Source organism: Protopterus annectens, chromosome 6.part1 (assembly GCF_019279795.1).
Source record: "Protopterus annectens isolate FY-2018-M chromosome 6.part1, PAN1.0, whole genome shotgun sequence".
Lineage (NCBI taxonomy): Eukaryota > Metazoa > Chordata > Ceratodontiformes > Protopteridae > Protopterus > Protopterus annectens.
In genome coordinates this window covers 492631302-492654779 of record NC_056738.1, presented here as the reverse complement: position 1 = coordinate 492654779, position 23478 = coordinate 492631302, and positions in this window count along the sequence as shown.

Genomic DNA, 23478 nt, shown 5'->3' with positions numbered 1-23478 from the left:
TATTTTAGAAGACTAAAATTAATACTGAAAACAACATTGACATCTAGGAATAAAGCCCAAGCTATAAATCAATTGCTTTTCTTGTCCTAACTTACACCTTTGGAGTGATTAACTGACCTCAAAAGCTGTTGGATCAGTTGGACAGGAAAAGAAGAATAATGCTTCATGCTCATCGAGTGATTTATAAAAATGAGTGTATACTAAGGTTATATACTCCCCATTCTGAAGGAGGTATGGGCCTCCTTGAAATTGATTACATGTATAGATCTGCAGTTGTGGGACTGCACACATATCTGCTGACCTCATAAGACCCAAATTTAGTGAAAGTTTTAAAACATTAGAAGAATAAGTCTAAAATTACTTCCCTGCTTAGTTTAGCAGAAGCATACATGTGTCAAGCTGGAGTGGAAATCAAACTAGTAGATAAAAATTAGGTAGCAACTGAATGTACCAAAAAAAAAAAAAAAGAAATGTTTTAAAGTAAAGGATCAGATGAGAAGGCAAGAAATGTGGAAAATTCATAAATACAGTTAAAAGTATACAAAACTTTTGGAACAACCTCATTTACATCAGGACTGAACACAGGAATGGTTAAGGAGATGTGAATTTAAACCAAAAGATGAAAGGTTAATATTGGTGGCCCAAGAAAGTGGAATACATATGCATTGGTTTACAAAGTCCATTGAACATTTGGGAGAAACAGGCAAATGTAACTTTTGTAAAACAGAATTGGAAACAGTCACACATCTTGTTGCTGGTTGTGCTATACTAATGACAGAACGACTGTATACTGAAAGGCATAATAATGTGGCAAGACTGTTGCACTGGGGATTGTGCAAACATTATAATATTGAAGTAGCTGAAAAACACTGGAAACATGAGCCACTACGCATTATAGAGAATGATAACGTTTATATCACATGGAACACCCTTTATCAACAGTACAAAAATTAGCTGCCCAAAAACCAGGCATAGTAGTCCATGAAGGGAAGACAAAAGTAGCATTGATCATTGAAATTGCTACATCCAGTGACTACAATGTCTTACATACAGAGAGACACAAAGTTATAAAATACTAGGATTTGCAGGCAGAAATGAGGGCAGTTTGGAAGAAGGATACCCATACAGTTCTAATAGTAGTAGTAGGAGCAACGGTTCTTATAAAAAGAATTTACAATCATACTTAGATATGTTACCGATATATGTAACTCTTTATGAATTACAGAAGGAGTCATTACTGGGTACATTGCAGGTGCTTTGAAGAACACTTCTGGCTAATGTCATAGACTGAAACAATACTAATTTCATGACTTTTTGTCATACTTTGACTTTGAAATGGGGTCCATTACCATCATGGTATTAGAAGCCCCCCAAAAAACTTGAAGAAATTAAAAAACAGAGAAACAGATCTAGTATGTTTGTGTCCTAGTAGATGATGACACTGATTGGTCAGGACAGTTGGCATGGATAATGTTCAGGAGTTTTTTTGTATATTTGTACTTTATGGTTTGCTATCTAGTTTGCAGATGGATAGTTGAAATAATCCAGAATGATTGTGATAGTTTCAATAGTTTGGGATTCTACTTTGTTACGTTTCATGGGCTACATGCATCATAGAGAGAGTTCTGTAACTGGTAATGACATGGAAACTGGACTTTCTTGTAGTTAACAGGATATGAAGGTGTAGTAAACCATTATCCTGCTGGATTCAACATCAGGTAATTACATTTTGAATAAAATCAGACATATCCCCTGCAGAGAAAAAACTACAATCAACAGATGGTCTAAAAGACTATTAAGCATTAAACCCATGCAGAGAGGAGTATTGTCATTACACTAGAATGGCATTTCTATATTTATACGTGTTTCTGTGTCTTCATGGCTAAAGAAGACCTCAAGGACAGGCATCCTTTTGTTTTGTCTTCTAACATTCAGAAGTGCCATATCAATATGGACCTGGCCTAAACCTGCCAGGCTGGTAGGTATAGGAAACTGCCTCTGCCTAAAAAGGCACTATGAGGGCAGAGGACACATTTGCTAATATGTGGAAATCCCAACAGGAGAGGTGCAGGCCAACCCTAATGAAGCAGATAAGACTTTCAACTATTTCCTTGCAAGATGGCACACATCAGCTCTATGAATGTATATGTATAGACCTCATAAACAACCCTTTCTCTTGTAATGATCATTATTAAATGCTGCTAATGATGGGGATGCATTGTATTGACTTGTATATATGAGCTGCATTGCATGGTTCTAGCAACTCAGATACTAGTATTACTTCCATATTCAGATTGACCAGGATGGAGAGATTTCTGTACTGCAAAACAACAGAGACCACAGATGGGATGAAAAGCAATCAACTGTGCACAAACATTCTGATGTTTGAATGTTTTCCGTATGTTACCTTGAATGAACAATAAGCCATCCTTCACTGACTTTTACTTACTGAATTTGATGTTCATCTAAAAGCACTTAAAAATAATTTTGCAGGGGGGAAAGTCTTCCACCCCTTCCTTATTTTAACATTTTAATTCCATATCTATACAACTGTGGAGAAAACTGAAAACACAGTGCAGTGGACTTGTATAAACAACAAATCACTGAAAATAATACAAGTGCTCTATGTTTGAAAAAGTGGCCAAAAATGATCGCTGAAGCACAGCTCAACTATTGAACAACTTTTGGAATATCTGTACTTTAGCAGATAGTAAAACTGAAGCAATAGATCAGCCAATTTTTTTGTTTTAATTAATGTAAGCTAAACATACCTGAAGAAGACAGAAAATAAAACTAGGAAAAGGTACTTTACATGTTATCACAACTTTATCCACCCTTGAAGTGACTATGTGATAAATTCCTCAAATATATTATTGGCAGTTTTGCTTAAGTATCAGCATGAAATTAATCACACTTATAAAATTTTCCGCATCCTCAGGGGAGAAGGAAAACCATTTGAAAAAAGATGTACAGGAGCTCTTTGATCATGTAGCCCAGGCTGGTATGACCCTGGCCTTGAGTAGCATCTTACCCTCACCAAGAATGATGCCACAGTATAAAGACAAAATGATCAATTTTAACAACTGGCTAAAGTATTGGTGTTATTCAAAGGGGATCCAGTGTCTGTCAGCCTGGGATGACATGCTCGACAAGCCACGTTGATTCGCTAGGGACAGCTTGCACCTGTCACCCCTGGGTTTTTGAATACTGGCTAAGGCTCTTGCCTCTCCCATAGTGCCTTTTTTAGGCAAGGCTCAAAAGACAACCCCACCCCCATAGACAACACAGAGAAAAAAAAAACTAAGGGTAATGCTGCTCAACGCCAGAAGTCTAAATCTCAAGATGCACACACTCGAGACTCTCCTCAGTATGGAGAATATCGATATCTGTGCAGTAACAGAAACCTGGTTCACGGCTCCCAAGAGCACCCCAGCACTACCAGGCTATACTTCATACCATGCTTTCCGGCCCCAAAACTCGGACCGAACCACAAAAGGAGGGGGAGTATCCATATTTATCAAAGATACCCGCACCTCCAGGCTAGTGGCACTGCACGAAGCTTCGGAGATCATCCATGTGCAACTAACAATGGGCAAAACTGCCTTTCAGTTTGTAGCCTGCTACAGACTACCCTCCCAAACACAGGAACCTCACTCAGCTTTCCTGAGAACGCTGTAGAATATTATATTGGGTGACTTCAACTACCCAAACATCGATTGGGAAAACTACTCAAGCCCAAACACCCTGGCCCAACGGTTCCTAGAATTTATAAACTCAAATGCTATGGAACAACTGGTCACCACTCCCACAAGAGGGGAAAACATACTGGATCTGGTCATCACCAACATGGGGTCTCTATGTTCTACACCAGAGGTATACCCCTCATTGGTAAGATCAGACCATAAACAAATCTCACTGGATATCCATATTCCATCCCCACCCCTAGCCAAGGAAACCACGGTGAAGAACTTCTCAAAAGCAAATTTCACACTTCTCAAAACTGAGGTGGAATCCTTCAATGCCCCTGGGCCAGTGGACAATACGGCCCAAAATGCAGAATCCTTTACAAAAGCATTCTATGGACACCTACAGGAATGCATGGAGCATGCTATCCCAAATAAAACCAAGACTCACTCCTCCAAAGGCAGGAGACCTGTCTGGTGGACCTCGGCCATAAATAAGCTATTCAACAGAAGGAGAAAGCTACTTCATGACAGAGCAAAATCCCAAAAAGAGAAGGCGTCACTGATCAGTACTAGCAAAAAACTATGATCCCTCATAAAATCTTCTAAAGCCAGCTTTGAAAGAAAAATTGCACAAGACACTAAAGATAATCACAAGGCTTTCTTTAGTTATGTCAGAAACCTGGGAGGCAACTCCCAGATATGCTCTGAGTTAGTGCAAAATGAGAAAAATTCACTGAACCCACAGACATTGCCAACATTCTGGCAGAAAGGTTCAGTGCATACTTCTCCCCCCCTCCCCCCCAAAGAGCAAATGTCTATCCCAACAGAGTGTAGCCTTCCTTTGATCACAGATGCACAGGTGAGAGCTGCCCTCTCCAAAGCTAAAAACACAGCATCAATGGGACCAGATGGTGTCCCGCGCTGTGTCTTACATGAGCTCCAAGAAGAACTAAACCCTCATATAAAGTCACTGTTCAGTCTCAGCCTTACTACAGGATACATTCCCAAGGAATGGCATACAGCAACAGTGGTCCCACTCCACAAAGGTGGTGCCACAACAGACCCCAGAAACTATCGCCCTATAAGCCTGACTAGCCTGGTCTGCAAAGCTATGGAACGTATCATCATGGAAATCATAAACAAAGACATTGGGAACCTCCAGACACTGGGTCCTACTCAGTCCGGCTTCATTAAGGGCAGATCTTGCCTCTTGAACCTGGTCGACTTCTTTGAAACAGTTACCAAAGCCATAGATGAAGGGAAGGTAGTCCACACAGCCTACCTGGACCTCGCAAAGGCCTTTGACACAATACCCCACTCAGGCATCATAAATAAGCTCACCAGCTTAAATATCAACCCCTATGTCACAAGATGGGTTGCAAACTGGCTCAGGGATAGAACCCACATGGTCAGAATAGCAGGTGCCATGTCAGACTCTAAACCAGTTACAAGTGGTGTCCCACAAGGCAAAGTCCTGGGACCTCTCTTGTTCGGTATATATTTCTCCGAGGTACAGGCTAACAAGGGTGGACTATGGCTGACCAAGTTCGCAGATGACTGCAAACTGGGTGCTATAATCGACTCTCTGACTGACACAAGCATCCTCCAAAAGGGTCTCACAGAGACGGATAACTGGTGTCAGAGCCATGGCCTAAAGCTAAATGTCAAAAAGTGCATAATCATCCCCTTTGGAAAAAACAAAGTGCCCACAAATTACCACATAGGTGGTAATCCATTAAGTACGGAAGAAGTAATTAGGGACTTGGGGACCCAAGTAGATAGCAATCTCTCCTTTGACAATCACGTTGCCAAAGTGGTTAGAAAGACCTTCTATATAGCCCACCTTATCATGAAAGGGTTCACATCTAGATCAAGAGAGGTCATTGTGCCCCCCTCTACTCATCACTTATCAGGCCCATAATTGAGTACAATGCCCCATTTGGGATGTACCTTACCCAACACCTTCAGCAACTGGAAAGACCCCACAACTATCTCACCAAGAGGATCAAGGGGCTCAAACAGATGCCCTATGCAGTTCGGCTAAAGAAACTCCAGCTCTACTCAGTTGCATACCGCCTACTCAGAGGCGATTTGTGTCTGACGTATAAAGCCATGTCCAACCCAGAATTAATGGACATGCTTCACCTCAGGAAATCTAAATCCTTTAGAGCTACACGCTCCAGGGACCTGAACCTCAGCACAGAAATAAATAGGACATGCTGGAGGGACAGATTCATATCCCAGAGGCTCCCCTCACTCTGGTACAAAATCCCAATCCATGTCAGGCAGAGCCCCTCACTGACCCTCTTCAAGAGAAATCTTGACGAATGGATGGGAGATCGTAAGTGTACTCCTGGGATCTCTTCTGTGTCGCTGCTTGACAGAGGTACAGTAAACAAACCTTAAAAGGGCTACCTTTTTACTATGCAGAGGCACAGTCAACTAATCTAAAAGGGTGGCGAAAGCCAAACATACTCTGGCTAGGCTTATAAATGCCCTAGGGCAGATAGCCTAGTATCAACCTATGAACCTAATACTGCATTAATAGCATATCTAATATTTAGTCAATTGGAGTTATTCTTCTAATTAAGTTTAATTTTTCTTAATTTGCCCTTGCCATTGATAAAAATAAACTATTCTATTATTCTAAAGAAATATTATTATTCCTAAACAAACCATAATTTTAAAGAAACAAAATTAATGTTGACAGTCTATATCTATGAGCACTTGTAGTGCCACAACAGAATAAATATCAGAAGCCATTTTCAGCTGTTACACTTCTACAACGTGGCTTTTAGACTTTAAAATATAATTATCTATTTACTTAGATTGTTGTCTATTACTTGCATATTACTTAAATTCCACTGTTATTTTACAAAGTGCTAGGAGTAATTCTAAAGCACTACTAAATGTTGGCATCAGTTATTTATTTAATGACTGATCTGCTCACTGATTTATTTGCATAACCCATTTTCAGTGGATGATCAGGGGTAAAAGCCCCAAGAAAAATAAATAAACAATATATTACATAGTAATATTAATAAATAGGATATACACAACAGAAGTAACTATTTGAATGTCACAGCAAAGAAAAGAAGCACATAACAGGTTAAAATATGAAAACTTGCTATAAGCTTGCAGTGCACATATATTGATATACATTATTTCCACACACCCAATACCAGTAGAAATTTAAGTAAGTAACATAGCCCATTGAAGTCAATTGGGAAAATAAATTAATGAAATGCATGGAGGTATGGTTTATGTGATGCATGAAATATCATGTACCGTGGCATTAGCAAATGAGTTTTATAGTGAATAGCAAAGCTGAGAGACATGAACTTGAGTTCGTAATTTTAGATGTGAATAGGTTCATTACTGCAGAGAATGACATATTGTTACAAGCAATAGTTTTCCCCATAGATGAAATCTGTTGTGCACATTGATGACTCATGGACTATGACTGTTCAAGAGAGGAGTCTCCATCACTGGAAATTGTGGTGCATATTCAGGGCATATGGACTGTGGCTGTTTGGGAGAGGGGCCTCCATCACTGGAACCTGTGGTGCACACTCAGGACACATGGATAGTGGCTGTTCAAGAGTTGGGCCTCCATTGTGAAAATCTGTGGTGCACACTCAGGAGACATGAACTGCGGCTGTTCAGGAGATGGACCTTCATAATGAGAATCTGTAGTGCACACTTGGGACACATGGACAGTGGCTGTTCAGGAGAAGGGCCTCCATCATGGCAACCTGTTGTGTGCACTCAGGACACATGGATTTTTTCTGTTCAGGAGAAGGGCCTCCATTGTAGGAATTTGTGATCCATGATTGATGTTAGAGTAGTGGATGAGAGGAACCACACCTTGCATCAGTATTAGTAGCATGTAGTGAATTTGAATACCAACAGGGCAGTGACATAGCAGAGGAATATGCTTTGATCAAGGTGCTCTGCTCACAGTGAAGCTCAGTTTTCACAAAGGAAGAATCTTTTCTGCCATCCCTGCATGGTAACATTGATTGGACAGGCATCATACCTGAAGGTATAAATACTGAGTGTGGAAGCAGTCAGGTGCCTTTGATCTCTCATTAAGGGCATCCTGGTACATGCCTAGACAGTAATCCATACTGCTAAGCACCCACACAATACTACATCCAGTAACCACCACCTCTGTTCATTATACGTGCATCCTGCATTCTGATGCATAGGACAAACCCTAGAGGTAAGTGTACATTTTAGCTATCACAAAGGCTGTTCAAGGAATGCACACTATGGGGCATGGTGCATGTGGGTTACAAATGATCACATGCCCTGTTATATCTATATTCACAGGGAACAAATCTATACTGTTATTCCTTTAAAGGCTGAGCAGCAACAACATGCTGAGAGCAGTCTCATGCTAGAGTCTGATGATTATGATTGCGGAGATCATATTAGGCAGAAATACCTTTCCATCCCATGATGCCAGTCTCAGCTTACTGTGGCCTATGCTCCCCTATGCCCTGGTAATGTTTGGCTACCATGTGCCTCTGTGTCCACTGGCATCTCTGCAAAAGATAATTGCTGTGACCTTCGCCATTCTCTTATTTTTGTGTTCTCTGTAAAGATGTCTGATTTACAGTACGACTGACTCAATGTACAGTGTTAGATAATACTGTATGCATGATTTTGTGTATTGTGTGATACCTTTCTGTCACTGAGTACATGTCAAGGCCCATAGAGGATGGCTAGACATTGCTGCTCACGCAGGCATGTCATAGTCATTGAACCATGACTTCAACAGGCTAAACAAATGCTCATCCATGGTTCTACTTTGTGTATAGGCGATGATGCACTGATGTTTGACCATGCCTACAGGGATCCATACTGAAGCTGTCAGCCAATTTCAAGGGGTAACATACCTCACCTGCAACACATTACAGAGAAAGAGTGATATGAGTTTGTGATGTGCTAGTGGCCCTGTGGAATATCTCAATGCAACAAATGGTGATACAAGTTACTTGTATGCCATATTTTGGAACTATGTCTGCTGTCACTGTGTTGCATCAACACAATGGTTATTAACTTTACCATATTACCTGGCAATTAACAGAATGCATTTCCTATTTATATATAACCAGCCATGGACACCAAATGGGGCCTTTATTGTTATCTGGGTGCAAACTATGGCTCCAATATCTTCACTTCATGGAGGAAGACAATACCATAGAAGTCACATATGGTGGTGACTCTCTTCTTTGGGGGTATTGGTGAAACAGATGTATTCTTCTAAATGTAGAAGCAGTATTTTGTGGAATCTCTGGAGTATTCTAGACACCTATACTTGAGGAATGTCCAGGGTATCTGCAGTTAATCTCTGAAAAGTCCTTTTAGCTACTATGAAAAGTGCCATACAAACCTTGGTATATACAAGTATAAGTCATCCACACATTCCCCTTGCTCCACATAAGAATACCATTGCCCATATGATGTCTTTACCCCACAATCATTCCTAACTGGTGTGATGTTATTTTCTACCTGTATCTTTTTGGCTGCTCATGAGGTTACACTGCTCACCAGAGGAACTGTCAGTTACAGTTAGCATATTCTGGGTCACCAATTCTAAGTCTTTTGGATAAAGCACTTGGGCTTCAGACCAGTTGTTTTACATTAGGAAGGTTTGTGGCATGCACTGTGGTGGCAGGACAGGTAGCTTTCATCCTTCTAAGTTGGGAACTGCTGATTGAGAGCCCAGTGTCTGTTATTCTTAAAGTGTATTAGTTCTGGTTTAGGCACTTGGGCTTCAGGCCAGTTATTTTACATTAAGAAGGTTTGTGGTCTGCACTCTTGTGGGAGAAGAGGCTGGACTCTGCCCTTCTGAGCTGGGAATTTCTGGTTAAAGGTTTATAGTGCCTGAATATTTGAACTGTATCTTACTGAAATTGGTACACCTTGTTTGCTGTAGCATAGACTAGATCCAGGCCTGCTGAATATAGCTTTGTTTATATGCTTGTTGTTTGTTTGCTTGTTATTTCCCCGGAACGCTAATTCCACCTAATACGCAGCTTCTCAGCGCTTCTGTGGCTCACTAGTGATATCTGCATTGCTTACTGTACTTATTTCCTTGTTTCACTTGAAAGAAAGTTACTGTTTGTCATTTTTGCATTTAAGTTACCTGTAACATATTGCACTTAAGTTACCTGGCACTTGCTCACTAAAGCAATTATATGTCAGCACTAAAAATTAAAAGCCCTACACCCTCACTCCCCACTGTCCCTGGTTTTCAATTATTAAGGAATTCCCAATATTATTCTAGCATGTCCAAAGGTCAGTTGTCAATCTCCTCTCCGGTCCAGCTGGTGAATCTGGGAATCTTGAGGCAATGTTACAACTGCCTCATGTACACAGACAACCCTCTCCTCCTCCCAACAAATTCCAACACATGTGAGAGATGCAACCATATAGCCAAACTGGAGGCTAAGCTCTCTCAACTCAGTACTGGCATAACCAGTCAGGAGGAGAAGGAAACCATACTCACTACAATTCCAGTCTCACATAGACCTACCACGACAGCAAACCAAACACATAATCACACAAAACATACTCGAGGCTCTAAATAAAGATCTGCTGAAGCAGCAGAGACCTCCAAAGCAGACACCCAAGCAGCCGCTACCCCAAAACAAAACACGTGCAACACATATCTCACAAAGCCAGTGTGCCAAACAGTCACAGCCCTTAAGACTAAACAACACACCTGATACACTTGTAATAGGTCACTCTATTGTCAGGCACACTGACATCCCGCTCACCAGGCTGAACAAGGAGAGGGTCACGGTGAGCAGCCTGTCGGGTGCTAGGATCCGCCACATAACACAAGCACTCAGGTCACTCCAAGGCAAGTACAAATATGACTCAGTCATTGTCCATGCTGGTGTGAATGACCTGAGACGTACCTCCCTGGACTACATGAAAAGAGACATAAAGGAGCTCTCTGAGCATGTAGCCCAGGCCGGTATGACCCTGACCTTGAGTAGCATCTTACCCTCACCAAGAATGATGCCACAATATGAAGACAAGATGATCAATTTCAACAATTGGCTTAAGTACTGGTGTCATTCAAAGGGGATCCAATGCCTGTCAGCTTGGGATGATATGCTCGACAAGCCACGATGCTTCGCTAGGGACGGCTTGCACCTGTCACCCCTGGGCTTTCGGATATTGGCAAAGGCTCTTGCTACCCCATAGTGCCTTTTTGGCAAGGCTCAAAAGACAAACCCACCTCCATAGGTATCACAAGGGATAAGAAACTAAGAGTAATGCTACTCAACGCCAGAAGTCTAACCCTCAAGATGCACGCACTTGAAACTCTCCTTAGCATGGAGAACATCGATATCTGTGCAGTAACAGAAACCTGGTTCAGGGCTCCCGAGAGCACCCCAGCACTACCAGGTTATACCTCATACCATGCTTTTCGGCCCCAAAACTTGGACCGAACCACAAAAGGAGGGGGAGTATCGATATTCATCAAAGATACCCACACCTCCAGGTTGGTGGCAAAGCACGAAGCATCAGAGACTATCCATGTGCAACTAACAGTGGGTAAAACTGCCTTCCAGTTTATAGCCTGCTACAGACCACCCTCCCAAACCCAGGAACCCCACTCTGCCTTCCTGAGAACACTGGAAAATATGAAGGTCTCTCCAAACACCATTATATTGGGTGACTTCAACTACCCAAACATAGACTGGGAGCATTACTCTAGCTCCAACACCCTAGCCCAAAGGTTCCTAGAATTTATAAACTCAAATGCTATGGAACAACTTGTTACCACTCCCACAAGAGGGGAAAACATACTGGACCTGATCATCACCAACATGGGGACTCTATGCTCCAGACCATAAGTGTATCCCTCACTGGTAAGATCAGACCATAAACTAATCTCACTGGATATTCACATCCAGACCCCACCCCCTGCCCAGAAAACCACAGTGAAAAACTTCTCTAAAGCAAATTTTACACTCCTCAAAACTGAGGTGGAATCCTTCAAAGCCCCCGGGCCTGTGGAAAATACAGCCCAGACCGCAGAATCCTTTATAAACGCATTCTATGAACACCTTCAGGAATGCATGGATCATGCGATCCCAAATAAAACCAAGACCCAATCCTCCAAAGGCAGACGTCCTGTCTGGTGGACCCCAGCCATAAACAAACTATACAATAGAAGGAGGAAACTACTAAATGATAAAGCAAAATCCCAAAAAGGGAAGGCATCACTGATCAGTATTAGCAAAAATCTACGGGCACACATAAAATTGTCTAAGGCCAGCTTCGAGAGAAAAATTGCACAGGACACTAAGGATAATCACAAGGCTTTCTTTAGTTATGTTAGGAACCTGGGTGGTAATTCCCAGATATGCTCAGAATTAGTCCAAAATGACAAAAAATACACCGAACCCACAGACATTGCCAACATCCTAGCTGACAGGTTCAGCGCAAACTTCTCTCCCCCCCCCCCCCCCCAAAGGGCCAATATCCTTCCCCGCAGAGTGCTGCCCCTGACATCTCAGATGCTCAGGTAAGAGCCGCCTCTCCAAAGCAAAACACAGCATCAATGGGACCAGATGGTGTCCCGGGCTGCGTCCTACATGAACTCAAAGAAGAGCTAAACCCAAACATAAAACTACTGTTCAATCTCAGCCTTACTACAGGATATGTGCCCAAAGAGTGGCGTACAGCAACAGTGGTCCTTCTCCATAAAGGTGGTGCCTCAACAGATCCTGGAAACTATCGCCCCATAAGCCTGACTAGCTTGGTCTGCAAAGCTATGGAAAGGATCATCATGGACCTCATAAATAAAGATATTGGGGACCTACAAACACTGGATCCTACCCAGTTCGGCTTTGTTAAGGGCAGATCCTGCCTCTTAAACCTGGTTGATTTCTTTGAAACAGTCACCAAGGCCATTGACGAGGGGAAGGTGGTCCACACAGCCTACCTGGACCTCGCAAAAGCCTTCGATACAATACCCCACCCGGGCATTATAGATAAGCTCACCAGCTTAAATATAAACCCCTATGTCACTAGATGGATTGCAAACTGGCTCAAGGACAGAACACACATGGTTAGAATTGCTGGAGCCATGTCAGACTCCAAACCAGTTACAAGTGGTGTCCCACAAGGCTCAGTCCTGGGACCTCTCTTGTTCGGTATATATTTCTCGGAGGTACAGGCCAACACGGAAGGACTGTGGCTGACCAAGTTCGCAGATGACTGCAAACTGGGTGCCATAATCGACTCTCCAGCTGACACAAGCATCCTCCAAAAGGGCCTCACAGAAACAGACAACTGGTGCCAGTGCCATGGCCTCAAGCTAAATGCCAAAAAGTGTATAGTCATCCCCTTTGGCAAAAACAAAGTGCCCACAAATTACCACATAGGTGGAAATCCATTAAGTACAGAAGAAGTAATTAGGGACCTGGGGACCCAAGTTGATAGCAATCTCTCATCTGACAACCATGTGGCCAAAGTGGTTAGAAAAACATTTTATATAGCCCACCTTATCATGAAGGGATTCACATCTAGATCAGGGGAGGTCATCGTGCCTCTTTACTCATCCCTCATCAGGCCCATAATTGAGTACAATGCCCCTTTTGGGATGTACCTTACCAGACACCTGCAGCAACTGGAAAGACCCCAAAAGTACCTCACCAAGAGGATCAAAGGGCTCAAACAGATGCCATATGCTGCCCGGTTAAAGAAACTCCAGCTCTACTCAGTGGCATACCGCCTGTTCAGAGGCGATCTGTGCCTGATGTATAAAGCCATGTCCAACCCGGAATTAATGGACATGCTGCACCTCAGAAAATCCAAATCCCATCGAGCTACGCGCTCGAGAGACTGAACCTCAGCACTGAAATAAATAGGACATGCTGGAGGGACAGATTCATAACCCAGAGGCTCCCTTCACTCTGGAATAAAATCCCAGTCCAGGTTAGGCAGAGTCCCTCATTGACTCTCTTCAAGAGGAATCTTGATGAGTGGATGGGAGATCGTAGGTTTACCCCGGGTATCACTTCTGTGTCACTGTTAGATAGAGGCACAGTATACTAACCTCGAAAAAGGGCATAGCAAAATAAATTTAAAATGGGTGGCGAAAGCCAAACACAGTCTGGCTAGGCTTATAAATGCCCTAGGGCAGATAGCCTAGTATGAACCTATGAACCTATGAACCTATGAATGGAGCTGTGGTTAACAACATTTGATTTGGGATGCCACAATTTTTTGCTATGCTTTTTGCCTATGCCATTTTGCCATTGATGTCAATTTGCTTCCCCAATCTTCTCGTCATTTGCATGTCATTATGGCATAATTTGAATACTTCCTATTGTTTCAAATTTTAGCCCATTTCCTCTTATCACAATCTTTCTGCTGTTTCTTGTTTGCAGTACAAAAATGTGCTTCAATTTCACTAATGTTAATGACTGCAACTATTTAGTGTTCAGTGAATAGCATAAATATGGTGAATTTCAGAGAATGTTAGTAGCTCCAGTGACACTGTAAGGCTGTAGATAAACTGTCAGCATATATATATATATATGTGTGTGTGTGTGTGTGTGTGTGTGTGTGTGTGTGTGTATGTGGTTTTATTGTATATGATCAAACTAATTTCAAGTCGTATGGTAAACACCAACAAAAACACATTTTTTGCATACACAATATCGAAAACAAAAAAATATCAAATGAAATAATATCGATAAAGGAAAAGTGGTTCCTCTTGCAGTATTAACACTACACACCCCATGACACTAGCCTCAAATTTGTCTGAATAATGACAAAGCCCCCATGCCTTCTTTTGTAATGAGTGCTAACCCTAATCCTAACATTACCCTTTCCCACAACCCTAACCTTACACCTTACCTTCATAAAAATCTTTCCGTAACATTGCCACTACACAAGACACACTTGGGCACACAAACATTCATAAACACACTCAACAGTATATCTATCCCCTAACCTAACCTTGACCCTAAACCTAATATGCACAAACTAACACATATACATACAACACCTAACCTTCACTCATCCCTGACTCTAACCATAACTCACATACACAGATGCAAAAATCTCACATCTCTAATCCTACTTATCTATCTCAACATTACACACCATCAGCATTTTCACCATTTGGCTATCTGTACCATCATCATGCCCCCAATGCTTGCTGGAGAAACAGAATTCAACAAAAAGAGGGGGAACAATATAAATAGAGAGAGCGACAAATATATGGACTAGCAATGGCTCATGTTATATCACCTACTTCAGCTAACCTTATAATGTTTTTTTATGAAAATATTTATGTTGGTACATTCTCTTTTTTTACCAGCATTAAGTAATTTAGTAGGTTTATCAACATTTTTTTTATTTTAGGACATTTCTAGACTATTTCTTTTTCACTGCTATTAGTGTGAAGAACAAGCCTAAGTACAGGCTTCATTCCAGCAGAGTGGAGCATTGCCATTGTCATCCCCTTGTACAAAGGTGGTGCCACTACTGACCCTGGAAACTGTTGTCCCAGTAGCTTGACAAGTCTGATCTGTAAGGCCATGGAGCCTGTTATTATGGACTTCATAAACAAGGACATAGGCAATCTCCAAGGACTTGACCCCTCCCAGTTCAAATTCATCAAGGGCAGATCTTGCCTGTTGAACCTGGTTGACTTTTTTGAGTTTGTCACCAAGGCTCTGGATGAAAGAAAGTCAGTACATATAGCTTACCTTGACTTAGCCAAAGCCTTTGACACAATCCCCCACTCGGGCATCATTGAAAAGCTAACACAACTTGGCTGAAATCCCTATCTCATCAGGTGGGTGGCCATCTGACTCACTAATAGGACTCACAAGGTTAAAATAGGTGCCTCTACCTCTGACAGCAGACCTGTCACTAGTGGTGTTCCCCAGGGATCTGTCCTGGGACCCCTACTCTTTGGCATGTACTTCTCAGAGGTTCACTTAAAGACAAAAGGCCTGTGGCTGATGAAGTTTTCAGACAACTATAAGTTGGGTGCTGTCATTGACTCCCCAAATGATGTTAAAATACTACAAGAGGGTCTCACAACAACAAATGACTGGTGCCAAAGTCATGGGCATAAGATAAACGCAAAAAAATATATTATCATACCATTCGGCAAAAACCCGTCTCCTACTGTTTACCACAGCAGCGGCAAACCCCTAAGTACACAACCTGTAGTGAGAGACCTGAGTACTCAAGTTGACAGCAATCTCACATTCGACCATCATGTAGTGGCAGTGGTCAGAAAAGCCTTTTACTTGGTTCATCTCAAAGTAAAGTAATTGCATCCAGAAAAAAGGAGGTTATTACCTCTCTGTACTCCTTCCTCATTAGGCCAGTATTCGAGTACAATGCCCTGTTTAGTATGTACCTCTCCAAACACCTGCACCAAGTGGAAAAGCTACAGAAATACTTCAAAAAGAGAACTCATAGCCTTCAACACCTGTTCTATGTGGACAGGCTCAAATCATTAGCACTCTACTCAGTATCATATAGATTGCTCAGATGTGATCTGTGTCTTGCCTACAAGGCAATCTCAGATGCTGTCGAACTAGAGATGCTCCATATTCGTAAGTCTAACTCCTCGTGCATTACCCACTCAAAATTCCTAAATCTAGTATGCAGCATTAACAAAACCTGCTGGTGAGACAGGTTTGTCTTCAAGAAGCTGCCCCATCTCTGGAATAGACTCCCCATACACATCAAACAAAGTATGTCTTCAAGTGCAACCTTGATGAGTGGATGGGAAACCACAAGTTTGTCCCAGGGGTACCACCTGTGTCCCTCATTGACAGGAGTGACAGGTGCTGACTGAGGTTTCTTTTTGGGGATAAACTCTTGGCTAGGCTTGTAAAGGCCCCAGGGCCATTAGCCTAGTAACCTCCTATGATCCTATAATCTTGTGAACATAGGAAGTAATTTAGTTAATCATTATGAAAGTACATGCCCCTCTCTTCTTCAATTCAGTATTAAAAAGGTCAGTTAACATGGAAATGGAACTTCACTACTAATAATTTGAATTATTAAGAAATACATTCTTGAAGGGTATTTAGTTACAGGAGTATCACTTGAAAGCAGCACATTAAGCCACTGCTATAGTTAAACAAATCTCAATGAAAAAGAAATGTCACAGGTAAATGTGTTCACTTCTTAAAATGTATCCAAATATTATCCTTTTGCCATGTCCTTGAAGTTTTGTCTGCACTCCTAAGGAATCTGGTCCGTTTTTGGTTAACAGTTGGAGCACTGTAGCAGAAAAACATGAAGCATCTTGCAAATTCATTTGTTAGTTTTTTTTCATTCATAAAAGTTGATCATTAGAAGGAATTATTTGAAAAGTCCAAACAAGGAATTTCTTTGCCCAATGAAAATGGTATATACAGCTGTAAGTCCTACATTTTATGCAGATATATAGCTAATTATTCTCATTATCTTAGTACTACAAAAATGTCCTCCAAATATTTTTTTCACTTGTGAATCTGTAGTGGTACTCTATGTGATCACACATTGTGGGTAAAATGTTTTCTGTGGTGGTAGAACTTCTGGGAAACTTTGCATTGAGAATATATTGCTGTTTGGCCATGAAATATGAGTAAAATTAATAATAACAAAGGAATATTTAAGACTGATTGTGTATTTCAGAGTTGCAAGAAGTGTTAGTTTCATAAACCAGATATTAGAAGAAGTGATCTGGAAAATTAACTGGAATTTAAAGAGCAAGTAGCAGGTATTTTAGATTAACATGGTTTAATGATTTTACTAATTTTAAATGTATTTTTAAAGCAATAATCTTGGAATACTAACTAAAGCTAGGTATTTTTTGCACCCTATCCAAAACCTACCTGTGCTGGAAATTAGCTTTAACAACCCCAACCAAAAGAGTAGTTCATACACTCAAAAGACCACTTACTAAGTTGACCACTGTCTTTTTTCTTAACCAGTAGTTTACAATGCATATGTCAGTGGCTTATTCTTCCTGGCTGACAGGTTTCTGCATTCAGGAAGTGCAAGAAAATCCATTCTACTTTGTACCTATATGTTAATTGCTTTGTATTGACTATAAACTGATTACTCTCTGTTATAATTTGACAGGAAGATAGAAGCCCACTACGCTCCCCTACCCTACCCCCAATTCCCACCCACCCGTCTTACTATACTATTATTCCTACATTTGCATTTCACTTATGACTCATATTCCGCAACTCTCCCAAACAACCTTACTACAATCATATATCACGCCTGTTTCTTTTTACATAATTCCCAACTTCCATTTAATGTTTTAGCACCATCCCCAAATACCATTCTCCCTCCCATACTAATTTGGACTATATTCATTCATTGTTTCACCCCTCCTTTGCAACACCTATCTATTAAACATTGTATATTCCACCCCCCAAAAAAAACTAATTTCCTATTTTAACTGCATTTTCATACTCTAGCCTTTTAAATCCCTCTATTCATTACATTCCAGAGAACATACTAGAACAAACTAAATATTTTCCTTAAAATAAAATACTTTTTCCTACCTACCCTCTATCAGCTTTCAGGCTCCACCACCACTAAATATTCTTATTCCCTGCAACTTCTTTTTTCCTTCTTGATATCTACTTCTCCAGTATCTGCCAACTATAACATACAGATCCCTTTACTTAATCATGCTACTCCTCAACTTAACCTCTATTCTTCTCCTGCTACTGGGCCATCTCATCTTATCATGACTCTATAATAGCTGTTAACATATCTCCAACTCTGTCCCAGCCACCTATTCATAAATCCCTGCTACACACATCACACCAAACCTATTTAATTTAATGATTCCCCTCATATTTATTCCAAACATAGACTTATTAACTCTATTTCAACTCAAACCAAAACAAAATTAAGTGGAAAAATACTCTCCAAAAACAAGTATAACTAATTGCTCAGTATACTAAAATCCTTCTAGGAGGAGACATTCACCGTAATTCTGGCCCACCTATCACAGTGAGCATCAAGACAATTCTCTTCCACATGCTACTCTAATGCTACAACAGTCACCCACCAACCCAAGTAATCTAATGTTTGCTGCCATAAGTGTTACAAGCATAACAAATAAAATTGCTTAACTACATGTCTGGATTACCCAACAAAACCCATTCTCTCTGTAACTGGAACTTGGCTTAAACCCAGCATAAACAACTCCAGAATTACATCTGTTGGCTTTAATATCATCCTTAGTTACCATTTAAAGAGGAAAGCTGGTGGTATTGCGTCAATATTTCCCAACACTTACCACATTTCTCCTTACAACAAACCAGTACCAAAATTCCATTGCAGAGCTCCTTATTACTTTTCTGAAATTAAACAATTAAAAAAAAAAAAATATGTATTACTGTTCTTTATATCCCACCCAGAGATAATACAGCTATACTGGAAGATATCATACATTCGATATCCATAACAATTCCACAAGAAAAATACTACTTGGTGATGTGTATGTCAATTGGTTGGACATACTAAATTCTAACTCCCCTACATTTAATGTGACCTTATTGGTTTCACACAGCTAATTAATGTTCCCACACATTATAGCAAAACATTAAATTCTCTGTTACACTGGATCCTAGTATCAGACCCTAGCAAATAAACCACCAAATGTGCAATGTCTGACTATCTCAGTGATTATCCCCCAGTATATTCAACCAGACATCTCACACATCCACTTAAATAGCATGTTTATAAAACAACATACAAGCTTTCCAGGTTTAACCCAGAAATGTCCATTGCTACCCTATCATCTATTAAATGGAACTTCCTAAAAAGCCCCCCCTTAGATGATGCTGTAAATTAATTCAACACAACTTTTCTAAATATCCTGAATAACCTTGCACCTCCATGAAGGAAGACACTAGAAACAAATAATGCAATTTGGCTGTCCAAAAAGAGTAGAGTGCTAATGCAGGATGGAGAAAATGCATGGAAAGAATATCAAAAATATAAAACACCACAATATCTTGAAAACTTTGGAATGTTTCGCAATCATACTAAAAAGCAAATTAATGAAAACAAAAAGCTATACTATAATAACTTTCAGAATAATAATAATAAACACAACCCTAAAAAATTCTGGACCGCCATTAAAGAAATCTTGCATCTCAGCCATAAATTCAACACTAACCCCTCTCCCAAAAACTCAGCACTGGAAAGCGCAATACAGTTCAACTCTTATTTCATACATATTATAGTATCTCTAATCAAGGAATCCCCAGCATCTAACCCTAACTCTGCCTGGCAGCCACATATTACCACATCCACTTTCACCTTCAAATTGGGGTCCACATCCTGTATAAACTCTTAAACAGACTCAAATCATGCTCTACTTCAGCTGATGACCTTCCAAGTGAGTACCTTAAAATAGCAGCCAACCCTGTCTCAATCATTGTAAATAGGTCAATCCAGTAATCCCACATTCCCTATCTCTGGAAAAAGTCACATAGTATCTCTTTACACAAAAGAGGAAATTCAACAGACATTGCTTACTTTAGACATATAGTAATCGTATGCCCCCCCCCTCACCAAAATGATTGAAAAATGTATTCATAAACAATTGCCAAAGTATTACCTGCAGGAAGAACACCTATCTACCACACAGCATGGCTTCCATCCTTCCCATAGTACTAACACTGCACTTCTAACATATATAGATGCTGACAATAAAGCTAGAGATAATGACAATCTAGTTTCCTCCTTATTTCTAGACTTGTCTAAAGCTTTCAAGGCAGTTTGTCACAACAAACTTCTACTTCAAATATCCTCATTAAATCTTTCACAGCCCACTCTTCTATGGATCAAAAGCTAGCTATCCAGTAGTTATCAGTCAGTAAAATAATGGTATTCCACACTCTCTCCATACCTCCCAGTCACCACCGATGTACCACAAGGCTCTATCCTTGGTCCCCTCCCTTTTAATATTCTCACCTCCCCCCTCTACACATCTACACAACAGGCCTCCTTAATACAGTATGCACATGATTTGTAACATATTTGCACATCTACAACATGGCATATCTCCCAAAAATTACTAAAGAAGCTTTAACAGTGACTGAAACATGCCTTTGTAACTCACAACTCATGTTCAACCCTAAAAAACAAACTGCTATTTTTCCCCAAATCCCTCTGTCATGAAAAAACAAAATTTAAAGTACTCTCTCTTGTTAATACAGCCATTGAAGTAATTTCTCATAGAAAATTATTAAGGATGACAATGGGTGATAATCTCAAATTCAACCTGCATATTTTAAATTGCATAAGAAAAACTCATCAAAAACCAGGGATGTTTTATAGAGCCAAAAACATTCTCACCAACACAACTAAAGTGACACTTGCCACTACTCATCTCCTCCTCTTACTACTTTATGGTGCTCCCATCCTTGCTGATGTTTAAGCATCATAAAAATCAAAACTTAAACAATGCTATAACAAAGTTGCTAAATTTGTAGCAAATACCCACCACTGTATAGCAATAAAAAGCCTAAATTGGTTAGAACTGTCCCATCAACTAACACATACACAGCTTCTTATAACCTGTAAAATTATCCAGGGTCCATCTGTTTGTCCAGCACCAAATAACATTCTATACAACTATGTTCCTAGCTGGTCATTATGATCCAATGACCAAACACTCCTGTCTGTCTATGAACCTATCAAATCTGCTGGATATTGTCTGTACTCATAATATGCTGCTAAGGACTGTAACTCCTCCTCTGTACCCATCAGGTCAATACCCTCCCTCTTATCCTTCAAAACCAATTTGAAAGACTTCCTAGCCAAAAGCTGGCTGTGTTCTTGCTCAACACCAGGATAAACTGTATCCCTAAATGTGAACAAATGCCTATTCATACCTTACATCTCCTTGTTCTCACTTCTTCACGCAGTACCTTACTTCTGTCAGTTTTTCTCCCCCAGCTTTCTGTTTAAATGTATCATAAGCCTGGTTTTCTCTCACTTTGTATTGCAATTTTTGTATGTATTATACTATCATAACATTTAATTTACCCCTATAAACTGGCTAAAATGTCTCTATTAATTCCTTGTCATATAACTATCTATTCTTAGCCAATATTTTTTTTATTATGTCTAATTTAGTATAATTATTTAAACTACGTTTTTTTTGTATTATTTTTGAAGAATGCAAAATTACTGTTCTTAAAATGTCTGTAATACTTTGGAGCTTTTCTCCCCAGATGTCCACTGAAAATAGATTCCTTCACAGTCAGACTTTCCCAGTAGTCAAATGTTAATCAATCAATCATATAACTAAATACATTTGTTTTAACCTAATGACTAATGGTTTTAACAAGGAATTTACCAAAGATGTTGAGCACATCATGTTTTAATGATTGGTGCTGTTTTGGTGTGTGATCTGTTTCAATTTATTATTTAAATGAATAATAGCTTTTTGAGAGTGCCTTTTTTGCCAAAATAAAAGCTTACTTCAGATTCTTGGACGACATTTTTGTTATATGGGAAGGGACCCAAGAAGATTTTGACCAATTTATGTTTTATATTAATGAATCTACTTCTTTCTTGTCTTTTACCTAACAAGCCAATAGGGAATTTATCAATTATTTGGACATTACACTTACTAAAACTCCTACTGGTTTTAAATCACAAATATATAGAAAACCAACCTGGTGTAATAGTTATCTCCACTTTGACAGCCAACATCCTTACTTCCAGAAAAAAAGTATTGTAAAAGGTCAAGCTGTCAGAGTGGCGAGGATGACATCTAACTTTGATGACCTTACACAAGAATTTTTCACCTTGGGTGAAATGTTTTGTGAAAGGGGCTATCCCAGTGAGTTTGTTGTGGCAATATTGACAGAGGTCTATCAGGGATGGGGTACCCGGTTTAAACCTTTACTTGGGCATCCCAATTCCATCATAGGTACATCAGAAGTTAGATCTAAAGAATTTACGGGATCCTGTTCTATACAACACAATAATTTTTCTTCAAATTTTAAGAGAATTTTACAAGAAAATTGGTCCATACTCAAGACAAATACTGAGATAATAGAAATTGTAGGAAATAAACCTACTTTTATTCATCGAGTGGGTAACAATTTTAAGAGAACCTTGGAAGGAAGAGACCACTCTTTTCAGAACATCAGGGGTACTTACCCATGTGGTCGCTGTGCCCAATGTTCTTTTATTAATACTTTAGATAGCATTAATTTGAATAATGGTTTGGATAGTATGGTAAAATTCTGTAGGGGCAATTGCAATACCTCCATGGTTGTGCATTTGGCAACTTGTTGTCATTGCCCATGTTTCTATGTGGGCAAAACTGAGCGTCATTTAAAAGAAAGGATATATGAACATAGAAATGACATAAAAACTAAAAAAGAAACAAGTGCCTTATACAAACACACCACTTTTTGTCATTTTACCCCATCTTTCAAATTTGGAATTATTGACAAAGTGGATGTGGAAATTAGAGGAGGAGACCCCAAAAACATTTTGTTACAGAAGGAAATAAGATGGCAATTGAGATTAAAATCAAATATTTTTCCAGGTTTAAACGAATATATTAACATCAAAGCCATCCTAGTAGGGAAGGCTAACATAGTTTGAATTTGTTTAAGTCCCTTCCAGAAAAAATATATATTTATATAAATACAAGTTTATATTTATATTTATTTTCAAACACAGCATTTTTAATTTAATGATGTTTTTAACATTTTTGTGAAATCAATATTTAGTG